Source organism: Periplaneta americana, chromosome 4 (genome assembly GCF_040183065.1).
Source record: "Periplaneta americana isolate PAMFEO1 chromosome 4, P.americana_PAMFEO1_priV1, whole genome shotgun sequence".
NCBI lineage: Eukaryota > Metazoa > Arthropoda > Insecta > Blattodea > Blattidae > Periplaneta > Periplaneta americana.
This window is the reverse complement of record NC_091120.1, coordinates 193,019,894-193,035,267: the sequence shown is the minus strand read 5'-3', so window position 1 is coordinate 193,035,267 and position 15,374 is coordinate 193,019,894. Positions and strand designations below refer to the sequence as shown.

At 33.6% G+C, this 15,374-nt stretch overlaps 1 long non-coding RNA gene across 1 annotated transcript in view; it reads right to left on the bottom strand.

Moving 5' to 3' along the window:
• Nucleotides 1-1,669: 1,669 nt before the first annotated feature.
• Nucleotides 1,670-15,374, bottom strand: part of LOC138698543 (uncharacterized) — a 46,497-nt gene continuing 32,792 nt past the window's right edge. The window contains exons 2-3 of the long non-coding RNA XR_011331887.1: nucleotides 4,975-8,654; nucleotides 1,670-1,981 (exon numbers count right to left, since the gene is read on the bottom strand). This is a non-coding gene — a long non-coding RNA (uncharacterized lncRNA). The remainder of the gene's footprint in view (nucleotides 1,982-4,974; nucleotides 8,655-15,374) is intronic.

Sequence of the window (15,374 nt, the reverse complement as noted above, 5' to 3'; positions counted from 1 at the left end):
GCAAAAAAAAAAAAAAAAAAAAAAAAAAAAAAAAAAAAAAAAAAAAAATTAGATATCTATTTCAATCAATTCAGATGTTACTCCTGCATGATATTACACCAAGTTTTGTGTCAAATCTGATTATTTAGGAGGTTTCTTAAAGATTTAAAATATGGATTTTGTTCCAAAACTTCATACATGAATAACGCACAACTTCACACATTCTTATTTATCTACATCAGGGTTCGGCAAACACTTATTTCAAAGAGCCAAACAGTACCTAATTATTTTAGTCTCTGCTGGCCAAGAGAGAAAGTAGGAGGTATTAAGTCGGTATACAGCTGGAGAGGTAAGACCTGGCGTATGACATCTGGAAAGGCAATTTTCTTAATATTGGTTATTTTACGACGCCTTTTCGCCTGCTATGGTTATCTAGCGTTTGAACAGTCTACTATATACAATCACGAAGCTTGAGTTTTGAGGGTGCTAGAAACAATAGACTGTGACGGTACTATTTTGCATTGCCTATAATGAGGAGATATTAGTGATCCTAGTGGTGAGCAACTATCTAATGTTTGCATATTTACTACGTATTGAGCTTCGCGACTGTATATACTAGACTGTGGTTTGAATGAGATGATGGTGATGATGGCGAAATGAATCCAAGGTCCAGCGCCGAAAGTTACCCAGAATTTCCTCTTCTTGGGTTGAAGAAAAAACTCGGAAAAACCTCAACCAGGTAAATTGTCCCTATCAGGATTTAAACCCGAGCCCGCTCGTTTCAGGTCAGGCATGCTAACCGTTATTCCACAGCGATGGACAAGCAATTTTTAATTGCACTGCTTTTTCTACAGGCTAAAACAAGGAGACGCATTATCAGTTACCACTTTTACTTTTTAACTTTGCTCTGGAATATGCCATTAAGAAAATCCAAGAAAACAGAGCTGCTTATGCGGACGACGTGAATAGGCAAGCCTATGTTAGGAGAAAATCCACAAACGATTAGGGAAAACACGGGAATTTTTCTTGAAGCAAGTAAAGAAATAGGTTTGGAAGTAAATTCCGAAAAAAAAAAAAAGTTTATGATTATGTCTCGTGACCATAACATAATACGGTATGGAAATATAAAAACTGGAAGTTTATCCTTTGAAGAAGTGGAAAAATTCAAATATCTTGGAACAACAGTAACAAATATAAATGACACTCGAGAGAAAATTAAACGCAGAACAAATATGGTAAATGCCTGCTATTATTCGGTTGAGAAGATTTTGTCATCTAGTCTACTTTAAAAAATTGACAGAATTTATAAAATGGTTGTGAAACTTAGATTCTCACTTTGAGAGAGAAAAAGAGGTTAAGAGTGTTCGAGAACAAGGTGCTTAGGAAAATATTTGGGGCTAAGAGGGATGAAGTTACAGGAGAATGGAGAAAATTACACAACGCACAACTGCACGCATTGTATTCTGCACCTAACATAATTATTAGGAATATTAAATTCAGACGTTTGAGATGGGCAGGGAAAGCAGCACATATAGGCGAATCCAGGAATGCGTATAGAGTGTTAGTTGGGAGACCTATGGGAAAATAAATTTAACTGCCATAAAATAGTGATTTTTGTTAATTTACCCATGGAATACAAAGGTATCTACATCAATTATGTAATTAAAAGATTCGAAATATAATTCTCTCTTTATTTGCTACAACAATAAATGACAAATTCTTACAATAACAGGAAACGAGGCACTTGCCATGTAGGAATACTAACATACACGGAATATTTTCACATTACATTTATTTCTATGTTTTAGAATAAATTCACGATACATCACATTGCTCTCATTGGAACTGTTTAAGAAACGAACATGAACATGTTTTTACACTAAAACCAGCGAGAACTGACGATTGTGTTGAATTGTATTTGCATGGTCTGTCCGTGCCGGTTTCAGGACGTTCAGAATGCGTAGGCCTAACAGTCTTTTATGCTGATCGTCTGCCGACGTTCCTGCAATGCAACATGAAATAAAAATTGAAATTAGATCGATTTAATAAATAATGTACTATGAATACAGACAGAGCCTTCTTCAGTTACAGGCCGGAGTCATACGTCGGCAACACAGTAATTAACTGTCAACCGGAGGCCTACCACACAGTACACGTGTTTGTGCTAATGCAGATTTTCAATGTAAATTAATGTTACAATATAAGTGTGTGTCGATGGAATTATGTTCGCGGTCGTACCAAACGTTAATTGTTTATGTATTATGAACTAATTGCGTGTTGGCGATAAAAACAAGACAACAAATGAAAATATGGCTGCAGTCTTTGGCAATTTTTATGGTTATTAAACATGACAAAATGATTGAAAATTCTAAATATTAAATATTGTATAAACTACATTTTTACAGTCTTACTTGTGGTTTGTGGTGTATCAGAATTCTAGCCAAATCGTTGGGTCTCGCCTGCTATATCAATAAAGTTACGCCGTTGATTTTCAAGTTCATTGTAAACAGCTGTTTTGTGATCCCATAAATGTTGCAGTTTTGTTGAAGATTCGGAATGCCTGCTATACGTCAGAATTACCTATAATTAATTGTAGTTGCATACACTCAATTTTTTGGTTTTCAAGGTTTGTTGATTAATATTACTTCTTTTGTAATAAATTAGTTATAAACATGTTTCTTTTCACTTCGTATTTACACGATTTAAAGTTCCCTGAGTTTACGCTAATTGGCACATATTTAATGTGTGTTTGGTTACATATTGTTGAAGGTATGTTTCTTCATTTTTTCATAGATCTTTATATTTGGCCTAACTCTATTTACATCCTCATATTTTATTATAATATGTAAATAGTTTCCTCTGTTTACATTTATTTTATTTGCACAATTTACATTCTTAGCTTGTTTTCTGTAGTTACATTTTTTTAAATTATATCTTAAAAAGTTTATAACAAATAATTTAGGATAACAGTATTGTTATAGTGACTGGCCAGGTTCAAAATAAAACTGGCTTCCTGAGCATCTGAAATATGGTATTCATAGAAAAGCACGATAGATAATCGCATAAGATAATATTAAAATGTATCCTAGACCTTTCACGTTACAGATAAAACACCATAAAGTTGCAAAACATTGTCAATTTGCTAGCCACAAATTCGTTAATTAAATGGAACTTATTAATACTGCGTAGGAACTTACGTCTTTATTGCATCAGTGATTTTATTATTTTCGGTGCAAGGAATATCTTATTCATTTATTTACCTTTGTACTGTCAATAAAAAACATGTTTTATTTATAACTAGACTTCGTTGAATTGCCACACGCAGCGTGCAATCAGGTTGCCGATGTACGGTAGTATAGAGGAGGTGAGCGACCGCCCGGTCTCGTAGTATAAGCAGTTCATGTTAAGAGTTGTGACCGGTCCAAATAGATAGAGCAGCTACAGCTAATGCATACCTATGTAAGAACTTGTTTTTGCATTACTGTGGTCGGAATAATCAAAGCTTAACATTTGTTCAGTGCAGACAAGAATTCAATCAAACATACTACAATGAGAGTGTTGCTGTTCCAAATAATTGCCCCTGGAATACCCTTACCCCCACAGCCAGTCTTGACCCGTTGAAAAACGTGATTGGATGCTGTTAATTATTATTCAGAATATTACGGCAAAATAATGGAGGTAATTGATGCATTAGATAGCACAGACAGTTCCGCTGTTGCAGCTGTAAAATCATTGCCTTCTGAACAGCTATTGGAAGATATTCTGTTCATTGATTCTAATTTTAAAATCGTGTCCAAAAGCATCACCCTGTTAGAATCGTCTAAACTACAACTCTCAAAAGCCCTCAATATAGTGGATAAAGTATCACAAATCGTTATCCAAAATATCACTAATTTCAGAAAAAGTGAAATGTAAGTTGAGAAACATTATTGCTAAAAATTCTGCCTATTCACAACTTCGTACTATAAATGATGTACTATCACGTCACGACAAGACGTGTGAAGTTGGTGTGCTAAAAAGTAGTGACTTCACGTTCTTCAAATATGCACGTATTACATCGTGTGATGTTGAATGTACATTTTCCCAAAATAAAAACTGTTTAAGTGACCATCGGAGGAGGTTACTTTGCAGTCGCTCAAAATGTAAGTAACTCTTCACTGCAATGCACATATTCAAGGATGATGTGAGTATCTTACATTAAATTTTAAGAGTTAATATATCTCACTACAAAATAATTGTGTATTTACATGTTTAGACATTTCCTACTTCAACGATCATTCATTATATTTCTTGAATGCAGGATACAGGATTTATTGTACCGTAGTATACTGCTCAGTGTTTACATCAGAGGCATACTCGATCCGTTGCACGTCCCCTACTCATACAGTCTATACCGCGAGCGTAGTAAACCTTACGATTCTCGTGGCAATTCCACAAAGTCTATTTATAACTATTTTAAGTGGCAGTCTTTGTATGTAAGTACTGTACTTACGCCGTATTCTGAAGTATAGCTAATTGACTGCAATAAAGCACTACTTTCGAATCCATACTAATTTACATCACTACTCTGAATCTTGACCTTACTTTTGTGCATAAAGTAATATTGAAAAAACACACGTTACATACAACGAAAGCAATGAGTAAGCACAATTACATCAATATCACGTTAGAATTTCCCACCTCCACTCAGAGTTGCCAAACCTACCCATGGTCCGGCTTGTAACTGAAGAAGGCTCTGGTACAGATGATAAATTTTCGCAATTACGATAAAAGCGAAATTTGCCCAAATGCTGGTCAGAATAGGTAATTTTATCTTTAAAAGCATGGTAAGTATATCACTGTAGTTCTTAAATCCCCGATAAACTGCGAAATTAAGTAAAAAAAATCGAAATGTACGTTTTTCTGTGGAATAAGAGCGAAATTATATTTTGAGACTTTTTTCACCCGGAAACAATTAGGCAATTATTCTAATTGAAACTAATAAACTAATTTCACCTTCTTGGGCAGCTTCCTGTCAACATAGCGAATGGCACTGAATTGGGTGCAAGGCTCCCTGCTCCACGCACTTCCTGATACAGCTCGGGCTACGCTTTACCACTGAAAAGTAACATCAAATTCTATTGCACAAAGTCGCTATTTATGACTAATAACATCAAAGATAATGAGCCATTATTTAGGACAGGAATTCAAAACGGTAAACATTTATACAACATACTATTTATGCCATTTATGTCTGAATTCATTCTTTGTTATGCATGACCATAAAGTATGAGTTAAAAATATGTCATTTCTCAATAAAATAAATAAAGTATACTGCAACTTTTGCAAGTTACATTCAATTTAAACATATAGGGTGCTATTCATAGACATTCCGCTAGCTCGCGCTACGAGCGTGCTAAACTAGCCCCGGTTATCGACTGGTTACTTGTATAGTTTCATATCATATCATATCGCTAACACTGGTTTATGAATACGAAAAATGTTAGTTCGCTGATCATCCACCGGAAGCCCGCGCTAAAAATGTCTATGAATACGGCCCATATTATAGCAATATTATTTTACAGCTATAATATTGAAACTTTTTATATAAAGAGAAAACTTGCAACAATGCATAAAGCAACAAAAGAAAGCAATAATAATAATAATAATAATAATAATAATAATAATAATAATAATAATAATAATAATAATAATAATAATAAATAGATATACATAGTTATATACAAGTGAGAAGAAGTGTCTATATGTGCGTCAATTTGTGTGTAGAATTGTTTAACGGTCAGGATAGGCTACTTCTGAAAATACTTAAAACGTGGTTAAAATAAACTGACATAAGAATAAAAATTTCATTTTATTCACCAAAATACCTTTTCTATCACACCACTTCCTTTCAATTGTTTCATATCAGTTTTGGCAACGTTTATTTCGAAATGTAACAAATTAAATCTATATAGGACACTTCTGGAAACTTTAAAAACGTTGTTAAAATAAGTTAACATTGAAATACAAGTTCAGGGTTATTCATAAAATAATAACGTTTATCATCACGTTACTTGCATTCAATTTATTGTTTCGATCCAACTGTTTTGGCAACGTATATTTCGAAATGTAACAAATGAAAGTTATTTATTTGTGTGTCACTGAATTTCTTTCTTAAATATAGTATTCATTTTAAATCTACAGGCACGAATGAAACACAATTTAGCGCTAACTTCAGGAGGTTTAGAACTCTACGCTGTGAGACTTGTAAATTGGCGACTATTAGATTTTTCACTGAATCGAAATTGAGTTGAGTTGTAGTGTCGGGCAACTAAAATTGCAATAGAGTTGAGATTGAACGAATGAGAAATTTCCCTTATTGAAGAACAATATGATCTCATTTTGATTTCATGTTAAACACTATTTATTTACATAGGTATGTAAGCTTTATTCTTTGGTGAATAAAATCGCCTTTTCTATTCTTACATCAACCTCAATTTTAAGCAAAGTTGCTTTCACATAACTCAGAAACATTATTATTATTATTATTATTATTATTATTATTATTATTATTATTATTATTATTATTATTATAGGAAGGAGGGCAAAGAGGATGATGGAGTCGAGGATTACAATCTGGATGAAAAATTACTAATGAAAAAATGTAAATAAATGATGAGTAGAAGAACCTGAAAATGAGTAAGGGACGGAAAAAGGACGAAACAATTGGCAAGGAAGGGTAATAAGAAGAAAAGTAAAAGAAATAAGTTCATAATGATTTTGGAACTTCATCTTCTGGTGTATATAGTAGGCTCTACTTCTTAATGGCGCCATGCTGGACCTGTAACAAATCATACGCAATTATCACTGTTGTATTTACGGAGAAATATGATTGAATCAACAATGCGGAATTACGGAAACATTTTCTAGTGCGGAAAAAAATCCAAATGAAATGTTTTTAGACTTGTAGCATTATTTAACACAAAACTACACAGAAATAAACTTGAATGCTAAGGTAAATAAATATTTATATTACTCTGATCTGTACGAGGCGCATCCAGAAAGTAAGTTTCCCGATTTTTCCCCTTGAAAGTAAACGTAATTAGCCGTGTCAATTGCGCATGCGTAACAGATCTATGACGTATCAATCATATGCCAGCCGGACAGGTCCCGCCTGGTGCCAGTAGCGTGGCAGCAGTGGTCCGAAATGGAAGCTCTTATTCCTTCTCCCGCCGCCTGCGAGGTTCGGTCGGTGATAAAGTTCTTTAATGCACAAAGCATTGCGCCAATTGAAATTCATCGGTATCACGATGACGGCGACGAGTTCCTCGACAGGATCGTCACGGGTGATGAGACTTGGATTTCGCACTTCACCCCGGAAACCAAGCAGCAGTCAATGCATTGGCGGCATAGTGGATCTCCGGTCAGGACGAAATTCAAACAGACGTTGTCGGTACGGAAAGTGATGTGCACGGTGTTCTGGGACAGGAAGGGCATTCTGCTCATTGACTTCCTTCCGAGAGGTGAAACAGTGAACGCTGACCGTTACTGTGAAACAGTGCGAAAATTGCGACGTGCCATTCAAAACAAGAGGCGTGGAATGCTTTCTGCAGGTGTTGTGCTTCTCCATGACAATTCTCGTCCACATACGGCTCGGCGCACAGCAGCTGTTTTGACGGAATTTGGCTGGGAGTTGTTTGATGATCCACCCTACAGTCCTGATCTTGCTCCCAGCGATTTTCACGTTTTCTTGCACCTCAAGAAATTCCTGTCCTCCGGTGAGCGTTTTGGCAACGACGAAGAGCTGAAGACGTCTGTCACACGCTGGTTCCATTTACAGGCGGCAGAGTTCTACGACAGAGGGATACAAAAGTTGATCCCACGATATGACAAGTGTCTCAATTCTGATGGTGGCTATGTTGAAAAATAGTTGAAACATTACTGTACCTGTTGCCAATAAATGTGTTCCTGAAAGTGTGTGTTTTTTTAAATAGGGAAACTTACTTTCTGGATGCGCCTCGTATTATCCGCTATTACAGAGACCAACAATGTTACATTATTTTAAAAAAGGGTTCATAAATAGCTTATATTGTGAAATTAACACTGATTACAATATATATGAGATAAAATGTGCGTATGTAAATGTTGTGTTTTAATGGCAGATTAGAATACTGAAATTATGCTTTCTTATATTTACACGCATTTTACTGTATATAAGAATTTACAAATTTATATAATATACCACCTACAGATTTTTTTCTTTTCAAAATACCACAATTAGTCTTCCTTTCACTTTATTATAATCAAAATTTTAATTGAACCACAACTTAACATAAAATTGACATTGAAAACTTTGCCACAAATAATACAATGTAAGTTAGTACCTAATTTATATCTAGTGCGTTTATTTTCTCTGATATAAACGCCCATACATAAAGTAGGAAAGAATGTATAGCTTTATTAATGTAAGATAAATACAACACCTCAGGCAGAATCTTAGTCAAAATTATGCTTTCTTTGTCTCCCTGCATTTCTCTCGATTTTCGTAGTCCCCTCTTCTCAAGCATCGTATATATTTATTTGTCTATGGTAAATAGGATTTCTTGTATCCAAGAGATTTTGGGTCTGGGTCTTCCCTCCTTCGTTTCTTTTGGAGTCCACATCAATATATTCATATCCCTTAACAGCAGAAACATCTACAATAATAGCAAAAAACAAGATAAAATAATACTAATATACTAATTGAATTAACTAGGATCTTTTACCTATTCCTTCAGGAAATAATTTTTCCCTTAATCGTTACCTTCAATATTAAATTTTCTAAAATTCTTGATTAAGAAAAAAAAAATATTGACCACCTCTGTGGTGTAGGGGTCAGCATGCTGGTCTCTTACGCAGAGGGCCCGGATTCGATTCCCAGTCGGGTTGAATTTCCTGGTTGAGGTTTTTCAGGGGTTTTCCTCAACCGTATGGCAAATGCCAGGAAATTCGGGCCACAACATCCCTGAAAATCACCGGCCTCATTCATCACCGAAATCATATTCATAACAAATCAGTAATACATATACAGTCGCCATCTAGTTCACAACAATAGAACCATTCTCAACAATGGTACACAGGCCTTCGGATTTCAACCAAAGATTAACTCGCGATATGACCAAAGATGTTAAAGCGAGTATGAATAACAGCGAGGAAAAAAAAATCCTGAAGGAATAGGTAAAATATCCTAGATTATATTGATGTAGGTCTTTAAAACATTCCAGTAAAAGAATCATGCAGATATTTAATTAATTGTACCGTATATTTTACTATGTAAATGATTTACGGTTGTAAAAAAATACAAATTTTATATCATTTTACAGGTAATTATTAGCTATTTTAATATTCTGAATAGTGTTTTATAAAGTGTAATGTATGTATATTAAGCACGAAAAGATTTTTTCATTTATTTTTTATAGTAGCTGAGTTATAAAAAAATTAATTTCGCTAAATTTTAGCAGGCCAATGGTGTACCTGCCCCTTAAAACAAATGTATAAGATTATTAAAAAACAGCTATATCTTCTGTACGTATCAGCAGTTTGGTTTCATATAGGTACCATTACTTTGAGAAGGTTTGGATTTTTTTTATCGATGCGTGTTTCGTTGCTATGGTAACTGTATCACGTTCGTATAAACAATAATAATATTCAGAATGCAAACGGCAATTGTAGGAGAGTAATTTTAATAATTTTTACAATGATTTTACCTTTACGAGTTCGAATTGGCCTCCTTCAGTGCCATTACGAATGTAATAGACAATATGCATATGCATTGAAGATATCGAACGTTACATGGATTGAGAAATGGACAGATGAGAGACATTTCGAATTGAACGGAGGTTTTAAACTCATAATTGCAGGATATGGGCAGAAGATAATCTGAACACAATTATACAGCAAGGATTACACGATATCAAGGTTAGTATCTGGTGTGGCTTTACGTCACATTTCATAATAGGACTTATTTCTATGAAGAAATTGAAAATGGACAAACAAAAACAGTGACTGTAACCAGGCAGCGATATTTTCAAATGTTGTAAGACTTTGCAATACCAGCGTTACAGAATCATGAAATAGAAAACATTGTTTTCATGCAAGACGGCGCTCCACCTCACACACACAATAATGTAAAAACACTACTGCACAACACATTTGGTGATCGTGTAATTAGCAGACTAGGCATTTTCCGAACAATTGGCCTTCTAGGTCACCGGACATAAATCCAGCTGACTACTGGTCATGGGGTTACCTAAAAGAAAATTTCTTAGTAGACCTTTTACATGAGAGGAACTGAAACGGTCAATATCGGATGTCATTGAAAACATCCCTAGGAATGTGTTTACTAATGTCGTTTATAGGATAGAAGAAATACTATTTTTTGAAGAGTCCACTGCAAGAATGATGGATGTCACTTTCTTGTCGAAAATGAACCAAGACTGTCAATGCATAGCTTAAGACATATAGAATGTACATACAGAGTTATATGGCATTAACACTGATAGTCATTGTCCAGTACCTAATGATCGGAAAATCACAGTTAAGCTTTGAGCGCTAAGCATTTCAAACTTTCAATTGCTTTTCCTGCAAAATGTATTCCAAATGACATCCATCATTCTTGCAGTGGACTCTTCATTTCTTATTTAACAACACGGTGATGATCATATTGAATTTTTTCGTGTTTTAATAAAATCCCACTTACTTACGAACAAATTGGCGTTTTTATTTTTGTGGAATCTACAAAAATTTGACAAAGCTATTACCATTTCAAAATGGGAATTTACTTTTGAATAACTTATAAATGAATTAAAGTTCTATTTCTTTAATTGACCCTATTTTTTCTTTTCCATTTCACATAGACTGCCTCTGTTATTAGATAAGGTCTGAATTATTGTTTCTTTTGCTGTCGGTTTCACGTCCCCCTCCGGTATAGTATAAATCCTCCCTCCCGGGGGAAAAGATCTTAATTCAACACTGGACTTAAACAATTGCTGCAAGAAATCAGAATATTATTGTACGAATGTCTGACTTATAAAAATTTGTGTCATTCTTTCACAAATTTGGAGTCCCAACAACAACAATTATAGCTGTAAAGGGTTCTCTGCAATATTACTTTTTTTTTTACTTATACTTCAATTCAAATTACAGTTGAATTTCTCATTTTATTATACTTTTATCTGTATTTTTCTGATTTACTGCAAATTTTCATTATTGTAAAACATTACCTACTGTAAATTTCAGTTTATTGTAAACAAATTTCTTGTAAGACTGTTTAATGTCAAAAACTTCAAACTGGTAGGTTTCATCTACAGAAACTCAAAGATTTCAGGAATGTTGAAACTGTCTTAAAAATATATAATAGTTTAATACGAAGTAAATTAGAGTACGCATCTAGTTTGGAACCCTCACTATCACTCGCACTCGGTCATTCTAGAGAGAGTACAGAATAAAATCCTAAAACTGCTATATATGAAAAAACATTCATGTTACAACATATTCCAATCTTATGAATCCATGCTGGTTGAATTTAATGTACCATCTCTCAGTAGTCGCAGGATAAGAGCACAATAAATGTATTTGTTCAAAACCATAAATTGCTCAATACACAACCTTGATCTTCTACAGCTAATTGGTTTCAATATTGGTAAATCAAATTTGAGACATCAAAAACACTATCTCATAAAATGTCTCCACTTTTATTAATGCTTCGAACTTACAATCATCTATCAAATAAACAGGATTTAGATTTCTCGTTATCGTACAATATGTACAAGAAAAAGTTATCTAAAGCATTACTTGAAACACATGTTCTCTGTTGGTGAGTTTTTTGAATAAATTAATTGAGCCTATTGGGCCTGCTGTGTAGTGCTGTATATTGAATTTATTAACATGGTGTTGTATTTGCTCTGCAATTTTCCAATTATAGCTACGCCTACATTTTGCATTTTTGGCTGTGATGTCTGTACTTGGCTCTTTTTGATTTGTTTTTATTTGGTGTTTTTCCATTTATATCTGTGTCTGGGTCTTTTATTTAGGGGGTATCTATTTGTTTTTTTTTCCTTCTCTTTTCCATTTTTAATTTGTAATAAACACTTGTATCTGTTTTACCTCTTTTTTCGTGTTATATGCAATTCTGTGTTTTTTATCTGTACTGTCTATTGTAATTGGGGCTTTACCCTGTTATGGACATAAATAAATAAATAAATAAATAAATAAATAAATAAATAAATAAATAAATAAATAAATAAATAAATAAATAAATAAATAAATAAATAAATATCATCTTAAATGTTACTGTTTATACATTCTTTGTCTTTGGCAACCTCACCAAGTTGAAGAAGATTAGATATTATTATTCTCAGGTGAACATATTTGGTAAGGAGTACGTTCTATTTAATTTGATACATTTATTTATTTTCACTAATAGTATTTAATCTAATTTGACTTAATTGTATTGTTTTAATTTATTCAAAAACAACATAAGCGCGATGGAAAATATACACGAAACCTTTTTAATCCGTGCTGGGTGTCCCACGTATTTCTTTCTGATGTATCTGGGAACTCTTTATTTAAAATTTATTTATTTAAATTCAAATATACAGAATAAAGAAATATAATTACAAAAACAAACAAAGAGAAATACAAATAAAATAATACAAGCAATATAAAAAGAAGATACAGTAGTATTAACAAAATTTGAGACCGAATGAGCAGCGCTCGTGCTCGGTCGCAGTTCAGATATAATATTAAAATAAAAAATAATAATAATATAAATAAATAAGTAAAATAAAATAGGAACTAAAATATAATTACAGCTGCAATGGAATTATATAATATAATATTAACACTAGAGAAGAATAATATCGCACGTGAAAAGTACGATTAATATATATTTCAAAATTATAGAATACAAATATAATATAGGTTTATTAATTCATGCACATAGGCTATAAATTTATTTAATCAAATTGAAGATATTAACACGTTTCTAATTTTCTTGTTATATGTTAGTGGGTTACATGTTAGAAGTTCTGGGTGTAATTTAGTTAAAGTATTGTACAACCGAGAGCCAAAATTTATGCTATGCTTTAGACCAGCAGATGTGAGACATTTAGGTTCTACTAATGTTGAATTAATATTTCGTCTTGTGTCATAATTGTGTGTCTATAATACAAACTTATTAAGATTTTTATGATAAAATTTTCTCTAATTTCGCATTTACCACTACTGCAAAAGAAATTACTAAAGCTCATTATTGTTAGAAAAAAATCGTTCGATATTCCTTCCTTTTAAACTGAGTCCATTTTTTTTTTTTGGCAAATTTTAAGCCGACTCACAACTCATACTTACCGCTTTTCCTCGCTTTCAGTAACAATGACGGACACCCCTGACTCGAAGCAATCAAGTTGAGAGGTTTCTCGAACAAACCACGGAGTTGTAATTACGCGATGTGCGTCTGTTTTATTCAGAGAATCCCACTCGTCCCGTAGAGGGGAGCATAAAACTGAAGGGGAACATTTTTTACGTATTAATACGGGTTATCTACATCTTTGTAACTCAACTTCGAAACAGCCAACTAAAGCGAGGCTTGAAGTTCATCACCGCCTTCGAACGTAACGTGTCTCAACGAGTCGAGCATAACCAAAGAGAATAGGGAAGATCTATATTTATCACGTACTTCTTCATAATGTAAATGAATGTACATATGAAATATTCAGAATTCTGCAATGACCTCGTTATTTTATGAACAGAGAAGATTATTGCAGCACCATTGATGAGCAGTCACATAGTGTAACTAGGGATTATAAACAATGGACACTTCGCGTCGGTACCTTTGATGTAGCCGGACTGATTTCAATGACCTTCAAGCCAGCTAGAGCGTGAGATTCTGCTATCTCCCTAGAGTTGGCGCTGACATCACACCAGCTAGCAGTCGACACAGCGGAAATATAACACATAATTAATAAATCTAGGTACATTATGTACTCAAATAAAATAATAAATCCGTCATTAACTGTAATGTCTAGACTCTAGAGTTCCTTTACAATGAGAGTTGAGACGTTGACCCCAACAACAATTAAAATATGTAATGATTTGAAAGCAGTGAAAATGGAAAAACAAAACTCTTATGAGAAGTAAAACTATATACCTATATTATATTATATACAAATATTAAACCAATTTGATACATAATTTTATAATATAATTTATTATATCTATGGGAAATGCGTGTTTTTATTCGGTTGAGAAGCTCTTATCATCCAGTCTGCTGTCCAAAAATCTGAAAGTTACAATTTATAAAACAGTTATATTACCGGTTGTTCTGTATGGTTGTGAAACTTGGACTCTCACTCTGAGAGAGGAACATAGGTTAAGGGTGTTTGAGAATAAGGTACTTAGGAAAATATTTGGGGCTAAGCGGGATGAAGTTACAGAAGAATGGAGAAAGTTACACAACGCAGAACTGCACGCATTGTATTCTTCACCTGACATAATTAGGAACATTAAATCCAGACGTTTCAGATGGGCAGGGCATGTAGCACGTATGGGCGAATCCAGAAATGCATATAGAGTGTTAGTTGGGAGACCGGAGGGAAAAAGACCTTTAGGGAGGCCGAGACGTAGATGGGAGGATAATATTAAAATGGATTTGAGGGAGGTGGGATATGATGATAGAGACTGGATTAATCTTGCACAGGATAGGGACCGATGGCGGGCTTATGTGAGGGCGGCAGTGAACCTTCGGGTTCCTTAAAAGCCATTTGTAAGTAAGTAAGTAATTTATTATATCTGAAATATAAAAAGTATTACTACTACTATTTTGTCATTGAGAAATAAGGAAAAGCTGTTAACTTGAATTTATTTGAAGCAAAGCGTTACTGGATTATGCAATAAGGTAGGCGATGTTTGGATCCTGTGTCTCAACTCTATACTCAATTATTATCTTAGCGTATGCTCGATTACACTAACCTCTAGCGCTTGAAAGTGGAACTAAACGCTGGCGCACAGAGAAACAAAACACAGGAAAATTCGCTCAGTGTCCATTCTTTATAATCCCTATTCCCTGGTGTAACGTTAATATGTCGGGAAGCACAATCGTTATAGATAATAATAATAATAATAATAATAATAATAATAATAATAATAATATTAATAATAATAATAATAATAATAATAATGGAATGGTACAATAACCTATGATAATCTTTTTGTCCTTCAGCATTATAAACAGTCAATTGCTCAAATGATAACTTGTTTATGATTATAAATTAAATTAATCTACTTGATATGAATTGTAGAAATTTGTATAGCTTAACGAAAGTATGCTTGTAAATTGAATCAATCTGTTTACTTTGTATTGTATAATATGTTTGTATAGT